The 14,036-nt window shown below is 49.6% G+C and overlaps 1 protein-coding gene across 1 annotated transcript in view; it reads right to left on the minus strand.

Moving 5' to 3' along the window:
* SHISA6 (shisa family member 6) overlaps positions 1-14,036 on the minus strand; it is a 287,961-nt gene that overhangs the window by 263,803 nt on the left and 10,122 nt on the right. The window contains exon 2 of the mRNA XM_075846751.1: positions 215-319. The gene's annotated coding sequence lies outside the window, so the exon portion shown is untranslated. The remainder of the gene's footprint in view (positions 1-214; positions 320-14,036) is intronic.

Below are 14,036 nucleotides of genomic sequence, written 5' to 3' on the forward strand. Positions count from 1 at the left end.
TTATAATACTGCTCCAATATACAAGAATATAACTACTATAATACTGACCCCTATATACAAGACTATAACTACTATAATACTGCCCCTATATACAAGAATATAACTACTGTAATACTGCTCCAATATACAAGAATATAACTACTATAATACTGCTCCTATATACAAGAATATATCTACTATAATACTGCCCCCTGTATACAAGAATATAACTTACTGTAGCCTGTTTAGTTCGTTCTCTTGTTCAACAATGTTCACTTGGAGGATGGTGACATCTCATTTGAATTGTTCATGCAGCAAAGCTTCGGTCTCTGGATCCTGACTGCACGGAGGTAAAATAATGATAAAGGATTTAATCATCTTCTTGTAGAGAATTTATCAGCTGCATTTTACATGAGTTAATCTCGATAATTAAGGTTTCTCAGTAATGAAATGGTTACAGCAGAATTAAAATGTCATGGAATTGTCCTGGAAAACAATTTAAATGGTCCTCAGAATATTATGGTTTCCATCTGGCTAATTTATGTGTTTAATTGGATTCTTAAGAAAAAAAGGTACATAACAAAATTCACACAAATCTTTATAACTTTGAAAGCATTTCTAATTGCATGACATTAATTGTAGTACTTGTACTGATCCTGTGTTACATCCTGTATTATACTCCAGAGCTGCACTCACTATTCTGCTGGTGGAGTCACATACATTACATTACTTATCCTGTACTGATCCTGAGTTACATCCTGTATAATACTCCAGAGCTGCACTCACTATTCTGCTGGTGGAGTCACTGTGTACATACATTATTTATCTTTTATCTATTCTGAGTTACAGCCAGCATTGTACTCAAAATCATTATACAATTTTCCATAATGCAGTACATCAGAGTTTGTGTGTCAGCACCGTGAGGACAGACTGCTTGTGGCAGTCAGCAGAATTCTGAATGCAGCTCTGGATGCTACTAGAGTATAAGATGTGATGTCACTTGAAGAGGAGAACAAGAACACACAACAGTGACCCAGGAGATGTTTCATAGACTTGAATGTTTCCCTCACAAGCTATCTCTTCTCTCTATTGAAATGGCTAGAACCTTTAGTGGGCGAGTTTGCATGCTAGCTTCCAGAGTGCATGTAGACTGTCAGGTACGTATCCTTCTCTCAGAGTAGAAGTGCCTTTCTCTTGTTAACCCATCCAAGCAGGCAGAGAGGAATGGATATGTAAGCAACATGCACAAGATTTACAGACATGGGAGTTTGATACAAGTTTGGATATAGCAGTGAACAGCCTATGTATACACAAATCCAGCCTGTGACCCAGTGACTAAAGACAGTTGTCCTTAGTCTCCAGAATGGCGGACTGCAACCTCCTCTCCCCAGTTACAGTAGGACTGGCAACTCCAGAGCACAAACTGCTGTTTGAACAAAAGAAGATTATATTTATAATCATATGGATGATTTATTTTTTGGGTTGAGAGGGGCTGTAATTGGCTTCCTATGGCCTTACATCCGGGAGCTCCTCTGAGGACAAGGACTGTTGTGAGTGAGGTTTGGGAGTTTCATTATTTCACGTTAGATAACTCCGCACTGTGTTTCTCAATAATGCTGATTCAACATGGTGTCAAAAAAAACTCAATGAGTGATGAATCATCCTACAGAGCATCGAGATGTTTTCATTTTCCAACGCCGTTTTTATGTTTTGCCCCACATGTGTTGAAAATTCTCCTCTTTGATGAATCTGCAACATGCAATTAAATATTTAATATTCAGAAAGCTAATTTCTCCCACAATAACCATGTTGTGTGTTCCCTGTAATTTGTGAGCCTTTTTATAGCTACAGAAGACGCTCTATTGTACAGGAACGATGTCACCCGGCTGATTCCCCCAGCAAAAAATAGTTTGCCTCCATAACTCACCTCCTCAAGAGCAGAAAACAATGTGGGTAACACAGAGCAGAGTAGGATAGGCTTAGACACCCCGTCTCAGCAAACGGTATCACACATGGTAGGCTTAGATACAGTAGCTCAGCAGACACTATTACAAATGATAAGCTTAATTACCCTCGCTTAGTCGACAGTATCATACATGATAAGATTAGATACAGCGGCTCAGCAGACAGTATCACACATGAGAAGATTAGATACAGCAGCTCAGCAGACAGTATCACACATGATAAGATTAGATACAGCAGCTCAGCAGACAGTATCACACATAATAGGATTAGATACTGCAGCTCAGCAGATACCACACATGATAGGATTAGATACAGCGGCTCAGCAGACAGTATCACACATGAAAGGATTAGATACACAGCTCAGCAGACAGTATCACACATGATAGGATTAGATACACAAGCTTACAGATAGTATCACACATGATAAGATTAGATACAGCGGCTCCAGAGGCGTAGCTAGGTTTTCCTGCACCTGGGGCTTTCTCTACCAATCAATGAGATGTAATTTTATTTCACATTTTTTTTAATGTAACTCGAGCATAAAACCATTTGTAAATTTTCCAAGTGATATAGTTCTATAAAGTAGTTATCATATCAATAAATTAAAAAATAAAGTAAAGAGACAACACATAGCCCCCTGTAGATACCGCCACACACAGCCCCCTGTAGATATGACCACACAGCCCCCTGTAGATATGACCACACAGCCCCCTGTAGATATGACCACACAGCCCCCTGTAGATATGACCACACAGCCCCCTGTAGATATGACCACACAGCCCCCTGTAGATATGACCACACAGCCCCCTGTAGATATGACCACACAGCCCCCTGTAGATATGACCACACAGCCCCCTGTAGATATGACCGCACAGCCCCCTGTAGATATGACCACACAGCCCCCTGTAGATATGACCGCACAGCCCCCTGTAGATATGACCACACAGCCCCCTGTAGATATGACCACACAGCCCCCTGTAGATATGACCACACAGCCCCCTGTAGATATGACCACACAGCCCCCTGTAGATATGACCACACAGCCCCCTGTAGATATGACCACACAGCCCCCTGTAGATATGACCACACAGCCCCCTGTAGATAGAGCCACACACAGCCCTCTGTAGACAGCGCCACACACAGCCCTCTGTAGACAGCGCCACACACAGCCCCCCTGTAGACAGCGCCACACACAGCCCCCCTGTAGACAGCGCCACACACAGCCCCCCTGTAGACAGCGCCACACACAGCCCCCCTGTAGACAGCGCCACACACAGCCCCCCTGTAGACAGCGCCACACACAGCCCCCCTGTAGACAGCGCCACACACAGCCCCCCTGTAGACAGCGCCACACACAGCCCCCCTGTAGACAGCGCCACACACAGCCCCCCTGTAGACAGCGCCACACACAGCCCCCCTGTAGACAGCGCCACACACAGCCCCCCTGTAGACAGCGCCACACACAGCCCCCCTGTAGACAGCGCCACACACAGCCCCCCTGTAGACAGCGCCACACACAGCCCCCCTGTAGACAGCGCCACACACAGCCCCCCTGTAGACAGCGCCACACACAGCCCCCCTGTAGACAGCGCCACACACAGCCCCCCTGTAGACAGCGCCACACACAGCCCCCCTGTAGACAGCGCCACACACAGCCCCCCTGTAGACAGCGCCACACACAGCCCCCCTGTAGACAGCGCCACACACAGCCCCCCTGTAGACAGCGCCACACACAGCCCCCCTGTAGACAGCGCCACACACAGCCCCCCTGTAGACAGCGCCACACACAGCCCCCCTGTAGACAGCGCCACACACAGCCCCCCTGTAGACAGCGCCACACACAGCCCCCCTGTAGACAGCGCCACACACAGCCCCCCTGTAGACAGCGCCACACACAGCCCCCCTGTAGACAGCGCCACACACAGCCCCCCTGTAGACAGCGCCACACACAGCCCCCCTGTAGACAGCGCCACACACAGCCCCCCTGTAGACAGCGCCACACACAGCCCCCCTGTAGACAGCGCCACACACAGCCCCCCTGTAGACAGCGCCACACACAGCCCCCCTGTAGACAGCGCCACACACAGCCCCCCTGTAGACAGCGCCACACACAGCCCCCCTGTAGACAGCGCCACACACAGCCCCCCTGTAGACAGCGCCACACACAGCCCCCTGTAGACAGCGCCACACACAGCCCCCTGTAGACAGCGCCACACACAGCCCCCTGTAGACAGCGCCACACACAGCCCCCTGTAGACAGCGCCACACACAGCCCCCTGTAGACAGCGCCACACACAGCCCCCTGTAGACAGCGCCACACACAGCCCCCTGTAGACAGCGCCACACACAGCCCCCTGTAGACAGCGCCACACACAGCCCCCTGTAGACAGCGCCACACACAGCCCCCTGTAGACAGCGCCACACACAGCCCCCTGTAGACAGCGCCACACACAGCCCCCTGTAGACAGCGCCACACACAGCCCCCTGTAGACAGCGCCACACACAGCCCCCTGTAGACAGCGCCACACACAGCCCCCTGTAGACAGCGCCACACACAGCCCCCTGTAGACAGCGCCACACACAGCCCCCTGTAGACAGCGCCACACACAGCCCCCTGTAGATAGCGCCCCACTCAGCCCCCTGTAGACAGCGCCCCACTCAGCCCCCTGGTAGATAGCGCCCCACTCAGCCCCCTGGTAGATAGCGCCGCACAAAGGCCCCTGTAGATAGCGCCGCACAAAGGCCCCTGTAGATAGCGCCGCACAAAGGCCCCTGTAGATAGCGCCGCACAAAGGCCCCTGTAGATAGCGCCGCACACAGCCCCCTGTAGATAGCGCTGCACACAGCCCCCTTGTAGATATTGCCACACACACACCCCTGTAGATAGTGCCACAAACAGACCCGCTCTTGTAGATAACGCCACACACTGCCCCCCTTGTAGATGGTGCCACACACAGCCCCCATGTAGATGGTGCCGCACGGCCCCCCTTGTAGATGATGCCGCACGGCCCCTATGTAGATGGTGCCGCATAGCCCCCCTTATAGATGGTGCCACACACCCCCCATGTAGATGGTGCCACACAGCTCCCCCTTGTATATTCTGCCACACAGCCCCCCTCTTGTAGATAGTGCCACACACAGCCTCCCTTGTAGATGGTGCCATACAGCCCCCCTTGTAGATGGTGCTACACAGCCCCCCCATTTGTAGATAGTGCTACATAGCCCCCCATGTAGATGGTGCCACACAGCCCCCTTGTATATTCTGCCACACAGCCCCCCCCCTCCTGTAGATAGTGCCACATAGCCCCCACTTGTAGAAACAAATATAAAAAATTACTTACCTAGCCCCGTTCCCTGCTCCACGCCGGGGCGGGACACTTTTCGTAGGCCAGCCTGATCCAGGGACGTCATCATGCCAGCCTGCGCTGGTACTCGGTCCAGGCGTCTTATAGGCTACAAGCCTAATGTAGCCTATAGCATAGTGTTCAATTGTATCTGTGTCCTGAGGATTCAGATACAATTGAATGTGGCAGTCGCAAACATCGGGGCCACACCCCAGTGCTAGCGACGGCATCGGGCATGAGGGGGCCCGTGCCACCCCACCCATAAATGTAATGTAATGTGTTGGGCGGCCGCGTAGCAGCAGTGGGCCCTGAGGGGATGGGACCCCCGCAGAGCAGCCATATCAAAACAGCTGATCGCTGTTGATAGGCGCCCTGTATGCCGGATGGCTGAAGAAGCTATCAGCTGTATTGTTTAGCGGCAGATGTACCACTGGTGCCCTCCCCTTCCTTTCATCCTAGTTGCACCCCGGGCACATTCCCCGCCTGCCCTCGCTAGCTACGTCCCTGAGCTGCTCAGCATACAGTATCACACATGATAGGATTAGATACACAGCTCAGCAGTCAGTATCACACATGATAGGATTAGATACACAGCTCAGTAGACAGTATCACATATGATGAGTTAAAAACACTGGATTAGCAGTATAATAACATACATGAAAGGCTTAGATCCATCAGTTGCACAAATAGACCCTTTTCACACACAGTTTTTTTAGCGCTGATTTTGACGCGGAAACTGCTTCGGAATCGGCGCCAAAAAACTTCCAAAATTGCCTCCCATTGATTTCAATGGTATGCAGAGGTGCTTCTTCCCCCGGGCGGCTTTTAGCTGCTTGCGGAAGAAAAAAAGCGGCATGTTCTTTCTCATTTCCGAGCGGGTTTTTTTTAGCTGAATTTTTTGCCCGCTGTCCTTGCAGTGGATTCAATGCCTGTGGTAAAAAATGCTGCGAAAACCGTGGCAAAAAAGCGCAGGCAGGTCAAAATCTGCCTGAAAATTCCTGCAGGAATTCGGAGACAGCTTTTTTTCTGCCTGCAAAAGACTCTGTGTGAACAGAGCCTAGGTAGGGGTTGGACATACTCCTGTGTGGCATTCTGAGAAGATGGACTATGCGGTCCTCAATCAATGCAATATACAAAAATAATGTGTACAAACTGTTGTGAGGCCAAGACAAGCCACCTACAGACTCCTCTCGTGGCTTGGTTTTCTTGGTCATTTATATCTTTTCTTTGTATCGTGTGACCTCTTAGTATTGGAAGTGGAATTGATCATTTTTTTTCTACCATACCAGACACCACTCTTTCTGGAAAAAAGGTCTATCTTTGGGTCTAGGTTGCAGTTAATGTTCTACTTCATCACAGTTGTGTTGGATAGGGTTGAGGTCAAAGACCTATGAAGTCAAGTTCTTCAACACCAAGCTCTACAAATCCTATTGTTTGGACCATACATGGTGCTGGGGGGGGGGGGGGGGGTTTACTATGCGGAAACTGGGAAGGTCCTTCACCTGCTGTGGCCACTAAGTCCCAGTTCCCTTCAATCAAAGGTGTAACTACCACGGTAGAAGTCATAGTTGCTGCTATGGGGCCCAGTAGTTGAGGGAGCCAACTCTACTCTTAAAGGACTACAAATTATCGACCGTGGACTGTTGGAGAAGACAAGGCTAGGATTAAAGATTGAGAGTAATGCAGAAGGAAACGATACGTAGAACATCGGAGAAGATCGAAGAACACATAGCTAGTAGAAAGCAAGCAGAAGATGCCACAGAAGTAGAAGTCCATCCAGGTACCAGCCAAATTCCTAAAAGATCTAGTTACGGGGGGTGGGCATAAATAAGGGGCCCCATTCGTGTTTTTGCTATACGGCCCCATGATTATGCGTTACACCTCTTTCTCAAATGTCCTTTTATGCTCTAGCTGCGACAGCAACCATTATTCCTCCTTCACCAAACGGTGGTCCTACATACTGGGACCGGAGGGGTTAATAGAAGCCCTTGAGTTGCCCTCTTCTTTCACTGTTAAAAACTCTACTCACCTATTTTTGAAACTATGGGGGACAACCAATATGGCTGCCATTATAGCTCCCGAACCCCTGATGGTGTATCTGGCTGATTCTGAAGATTAGACCATCCCCTACTCCTCAATGCTGCTGCTTAACTTGGTCTGGAAAAGCTGAGGACCCCCCTGTAAGATCAATACTTCCAGCCATATTGGAGGCCACCCAGCTTACCAAGAAACTGAATGTAATTTTTAATGAGGGGGTGACTTAGGGACCTGTTTTGAATCTGCCGGTGTATGATCGATGCTGGAACGGTGTGAGATCTTCCGCGTTTACAGAGTATGAGACGACAGCGGGTGTCTAGGGCTGGAGCTTGTAATCACAACACAGGACAAGTTGATGTTGACAAGCGTTGTGCTCCGCAGATCAGCTCGGCGTAAGAGCCTCCTACCTGCGCGCCACCGGGAGCTGCTTATTATCAGTCGTGTTAATGTCTAGTGATGGAGGACGGGGAATAGTGCCAAACCGCTACCTGTTATGTGGCTAAGTGGAAAGACTGTGCAGCAAGACACTGTCAGCTCTGCCTCCTCCTGAGCTCTATATAAACTCAAAGTCTGACAAGAGGCAGAAAAAGAGACAGAAGACAATGAAATGTCTGTGAGGGGCCGGGGAATGCGCCTATGTCAGCACACAGTGTGCATTCAAGAGACCTCATCTACTGCCCAGCAGGGCTGCAGCCACACAGAACAGCATCCTTGTCCTCCTGCTGCATTCTGTATGCAGAGCGTCTTACTCCACAAATACAAGGAAGGGGGCGAGGGGTCCTGAGACTGTTAATTCACATCTACTGAGCTTTAATTGTTTCTCTATCTACTACTTCTGTCCATCTTAATATTCCTTAAAGGCTAGGTCCACCTAAGAAAACTATATTACAGTTCATGAATATAGAATTATTATAATTTAAGAGTTGAGTCATTTTGAAAATGCATTTCATTACTTATCCTGTACTGATCCTGAGTAATATCCTGTATTATACTCCAGAGCTGCACTCACTATTCTGCTGGTGGAGCCACTGTGTACATACGTTACATTACTTATCCTGTACTGATCCTGAGTTATATCCTGTATTATACTCCAGAGCTGCACTCACTATTCTGCTGGTGGAGTCACTGTGTACATACATTACTTATCCTGTACTGATCCGGAGTTATAGCCTGTATTATACTCCGGAGCTGCACTCACTATTCTGCTGGAGGAGTCACTGTGTACATACATTACATTACTTATCCTGTACTGATCCTGAGTTATAGCCTGTATTATACTCCGGAGCTGCACTCACTATTCTGCTGGAGGAGTCACTGTGTACATACATTACTTATCCTGTACTGATCCTGAGTTATAGCCTGTATTATACTCCGGAGCTGCACTCACTATTCTGCTGGTGGAGTCACTGTGTACATACATCACATTACTTATCCTGTACTGATCCTGCGTTACATCCTGTATCTCTTTATTTTATATAAATTTACAAAACAAACTGAAAAACAAAATACATAACTAATTCCATATAACCAAAAAGTCACAACCAAATTCTTATAAACAAATTTTCTTATATACATCTCTGTATATGAGAAGAGAAAACTATACCAGACCCGGCCACATACACCCCACTCTTATATACTTACATCTACACTTAATCCGAAACTAAACAATAACTAGAATATATACAAACATCATATAAACGTTATCAAAAGTACTAACAGAAAATCCCCCGACCCGCGTCAACCAAGGGCCTAAAGAAACAACATAATAATGACAATAATAATCAAACAACATAATAACAAATAAAATAATAACAAAAACAATCCAAAATATAATAATACTAATCCCAATTTTTATTTTTTTTTTTAATCACACTATACACATCCTGACTTTCCCTAACCTTACCCTTCTTACCTAAATTCCACCACCCCAGCCAGCATCTCGCCTCATGTCCTCTCAGGTCCGCATAGTCCAGATGCTGGCCCCCACCACCACACCCAACACCCCAGCCCAGCCCCCCGCCCCATGTCCTCCCATGTCCGCATAGTCCGGGGCTGGGTCAGGCAAACCCCCCCCCCCCCCCCCTCCCAACCTATCTATTAACCCCCTTAAGTCTATCCCTATTCTAACAACATTTCTACAATATAATACAATACACGTCACCAACTTGTCCAAATACCAAACCATATACAAAATACACCGTACCCGAAAGCACCAAGTTCGGTCGCTTGTAAACCTTTTTCCTGCCATTTCAATCCTAAACAAAACAAAAATCTTCCAGTGCTTACCTAGCCCATCACCAGATAGAGAGTAGGGAAAGCCCCCCCCCCCCAGAGGCCAAGGTACCACGTCCACCGCTGCACCCTCCCTATCGCTTCCTTATCTCCTTCCTTACCTTATTACTAGCCCTTTCTTGACCCTATTGAAAGCTGACCCTATGCTGACCCTCACCTTTCCCTTATTCCGAGCCCTATCGCTATATTTTTTATTGGTGCCTCAGCGGAACGCAGACCCCCACCTCCAGTTGAGCACCGGTGACGACTCCCCCTCCCTCATGAAGGCAGACACATTAAGGCACCCAAAAGGAAAAGCCCCTCCAAAGACGAGAGGCTTTGGATGCTCCCAATCTGCCGACCTCCAAAGAATGCACCTTCACCAGGTCACCCATGATATTGCTAACAACCTCATCCACTAGGAGGATTTTCTTCTGGGTAGAAACTAGACATCGTGCATTCCACATAAAGTGCCTGACCACTATACTGACTAGAAACAAGGTGCAATGGTCCCTACCACCGAGGTCTCCGAACACTCCATAGGCCCACCCAGCATAGGAGAGGCTGGTTAGGCCTGGCCAACCAATGGAGGCTCCCACCCTTTTGTATACCTCTGTATAGAAAGGGCAATGAAGCAGGAAATGCTCCATGCTTTCCAGCACTCCGCCGCACTCCTCCCGGGGGCAATCCCGATCATCAGAGCTTCTGCACTTTAGATTGCCCCTCACATAGTCTCCCATGGAAGCAACGCCAAGCCAGATCCCAAAACTTCTGGGGAATTCTCGCTGAATTTAAAAGTTTTAATCCCACCCCGAGGTCACTACTTGGGCAGTCTTTGAGTGCCAGGGGCTTCTGGAAGTGGGTCATCAGGACCCTCCTGTCAAGAAATTTTCTCGACATGGTCCTGATCTCCCACACCTCCAGACCCCACCGGCGAACAATCTTCAGCGCCAGGGTGGCATAAGCCGGGAGATGTCCGTGAGGTGTACGCAGGTCTTTCACTTGTCCTCCTCTCTCCCATTCCTGGAAGAAAGGCTGAAACCACCCCCTGCAGGAGGATATCCACCAAGGAGCCCTCTCTTGCCAGAGGTTTGCCAGGTTGATCTTAACAAAGGTGTTCACTAGGAACACCACCGGGTTAACCATACCTAACCCGCCCAGTGTCCTTGGTAGGTAAGTAACCTCCCTCTTGATTAGGTTGAGCCTGTTCCCCCATAACAGCTGGAAGAACAGGCTATAGACCCGAGTCCAGAGAGGTTCTGGCAAGATGCACACACTGCCCAGGTAAAGCAACATGGGCACCAGGTAGGCCTTGGCCAAGTGAACCCTTTCCCTCAGGGTTAAGGACCAACCCTTCCATTGGTCGACCTTCTGGGCAACTAGATTCAGCCTATCCTCCCAGTTCTTCTTGGGGTAATCACCCGAGCCAAATTCGACTCCTAAGATCTTAGCAGACCCCTGAGGCTCTGGAAGGGTGTCCGGGAGATCAAAACCAGGATCTCCTCCTCCCAGCCAGAGACTTTTTCACTTATCCCGGTTGATCTTGGACCCAGATGCCAATGAGTAACGCTCCACTTCCGACATCACCCACTCTGCCTCCCCTCTCGAGGAGACAAAAATGGAGACGTCGTCTGCGTACGCAACCACCCTCTGAGTGGCCTCCGGCCCCTCCAGGCCGGCCCCGACTCCCGCCAATGGCCCACCATCGATCCTTTTAAGAAAAGGATCAATTGCGAACGCATATAGCAAAGGGCTCAAGGGACAACCCTGGCGGACACCAGACCCAACCTCAAAGGGGGTTCCAACCCAACCGTTCACCAGCGCAAAAGTCTCAGCCCCAGTGTATAAGGTCTGTAGCCAATTGACAAACCCCCCCGGTAGGCCGTACCTCAGAAGGACCGACCAGAGGTACTCGTGGTCCACCCGGTCAAAAGCCTTGGCCTGGTCCAAGGACAGGATGTACCCCTCCCACCGACCAGAATTTCCCTGCTCCACTGCCTCTCTGACACTGAGGACAGCACTAAATGTGCTGCGGCCTGGAACAGAGCAATGCTGGACCGGCGAAAGGAGCCGGGATGCAAACTTCACCAGCCGATTAAACAGCACCTTTGCGAGAACCTTTCTGTCCGTATTGAGCAGCGCTATGGGACGCCAATTCTCAATACGGGTCGAGTCTTTACCCTTCGATAAAACGATCAAGGCCGACCTCCTCATTGACATTGGCAAAGTACCCGAGGAAAGGCACTCATTAAACACCTCAGTCAAGAGGGGAACTAGGGTTCCTTTAAAAGACTTATAAAACTCGGATGTTAAGCCATCCGGCCCTGGCGATTTTTTTGAGGGCAAGCCCATCAATCGCCAATCCCACTTCCTCTTCCTTGATCGAGTCTATCAAAACACCGAGAGAGGGGTCTACCCCTGGGTCAGGGATGGTTTCAGCCAGGAAAGCCGACATCTCGTCTCGGTTTGGATCTTGCTTCCCCAAGAGGTGCGAGTAGAAGGATCTGACGACCTCCAAGATCCCTGATTTGGATCTCTTCAGAGATCCTGTACTATCAATCAGTCCTGTCACAACCTTACAACTCACTGACATCTTACAGTTCCTGTAGGGGTCGGGCGAGCGGTACTTCCCGAAATCCCTCTCAAGAACTAAAGATGTGTGCCTATCATACTGACACCTCCTGAGCAAAGCTTTCACCACGGAGATCTCCTCCCCACTACCCCCGGTTGAGACCAGATGTTCGAGTTTCCTCCTCAGTTCCTGATATAGGCGGTACCTACTCATGGACTTGAGGCTCGAGAGCCTGCGGAAAAATCCTGCCACCCGGACTTTAAACAACTCCCACCACTCAGACTTAGTACCACTGAGATCCAACAAAGGTACCTGGCTCTGAAGAAAATCCTCAAAGGCCTGTCTTATCTCCGCTTCTTCCAAGAGAGTAGAATTCAGCCTCCATATACCTCTTCCCATCTGGAGGGACTCTGCAATGTTCAAAGAGAAAATAATCATACAGTGATCGGAGAACTCCACCTCAACAACGGACACTGGTGAATAGATGGCTTCCTCCTTCAAAAAAAACCTGTCAATCCTAGACCTACAACTACCTCTACGATAGGTGAAACCCGAGTGGCCTGGGGTATGCCTGATGTGGATATCCACCAGGCGAGCATCGCTAACTATATTTTTTAATGCTACACTATCATAGGTCAATTTTTTATCTCCGGAACCTCCTCTATCTCGGGGCCTCACGACAGTATTGAAGTCCCCTCCAAAGATAACTTGTCGACCTGAAAAAAGGAAAGGCTTAATCCTCATGAAGAGACTTTTACGGTCCCATTTGCTCTGGGGTCCGTATATATTGATTAGTCTTAATTCCTGTCCCCTCATGAGGACATCTAAGATCAAGCACCTCCCCATTTCTAACTCAATCATCCGTCGGCATGTTACCGGTGCGGTGAAAAGGACCGCCACTCCGCTATAGGGCTCAGCCGCAAGAGACTAGTAGGAGGGCCCTCCCTCCTAGATTTAACGACGTCTGCCAAAAGTGACAGCCTGGTCTCCTGCAAATACAAAATGTCGGCTTCAACTCGGCCAAGAAAATCAAAGGCTGCAAATCTCGCCCTATCTGACTTAATGCTGGCAACGTTAATTGATGCCAGCGTCAACGGAGTGGGTGCCGCCATCATGGATGTTTGAGTTAGACGGCTTTCTTATTCCCACCCCCCTCTATCTGATGAGGACCCCCCTTCTTTGCCTCGCTTCTTGCAAACTGAGGAGTCCATACTCACCACCCTATTCCCATCTTCATCCCCAAGTTCCGGGTCAACCTCCCCCTCTGGGGGCAACGGCCCCTGCAGCAGGGGAGGCTCAATGACTCTAGGGTGCCCTACCATGCCCTCCCTCTTAGTATGAGAGGCTGGAATGTCCACGAGAGCATGGTATCAATCAGTAGAGCGCACCAGGGGGGTACAGGATTTACCTTCCTGGGCCAGGGCGGGGCCAGATGTATTTGGCCCTTGGGTTTTGCCCGGTGTCCCTTTTGCTGTAGGCTGAGTCCTCTCTTCCTCTCCCACACTTTCATAGTGGGAGGACTGAGAGTCCTCAGCCCTCTGCTCCCTTTGGATCCTCCTCATCTCCCCGTTCAATTCGGCCTCCCCAGGGGCATCCGCTTCAGGGGGGGCATCCAGATCCGAATCAGAGGTCGTCCCAGTTTCCTGGAGCGCCCTCCAAATCCTCTCCTTCCTTCGCTTCTCCGCCCTTCTCTGGCGAGAAGGGGGACCCTTCTTTGCATTCTTCCCTTGCCCCTGTGCCCCATCGTCCCTGCCCGCACCCTCACCCACGGAGGCCTCCCTCCTTTCATCCTCCGCAGGGTTGGAACAAGCATTGACAACAGAGCGAGGACACCGACTGAACGGGTGACCTAAGTCACCACACAGGTT

The sequence above is a fragment of the Rhinoderma darwinii genome, chromosome 13 (assembly GCF_050947455.1).
Source record: "Rhinoderma darwinii isolate aRhiDar2 chromosome 13, aRhiDar2.hap1, whole genome shotgun sequence".
Lineage (NCBI taxonomy): Eukaryota > Metazoa > Chordata > Amphibia > Anura > Rhinodermatidae > Rhinoderma > Rhinoderma darwinii.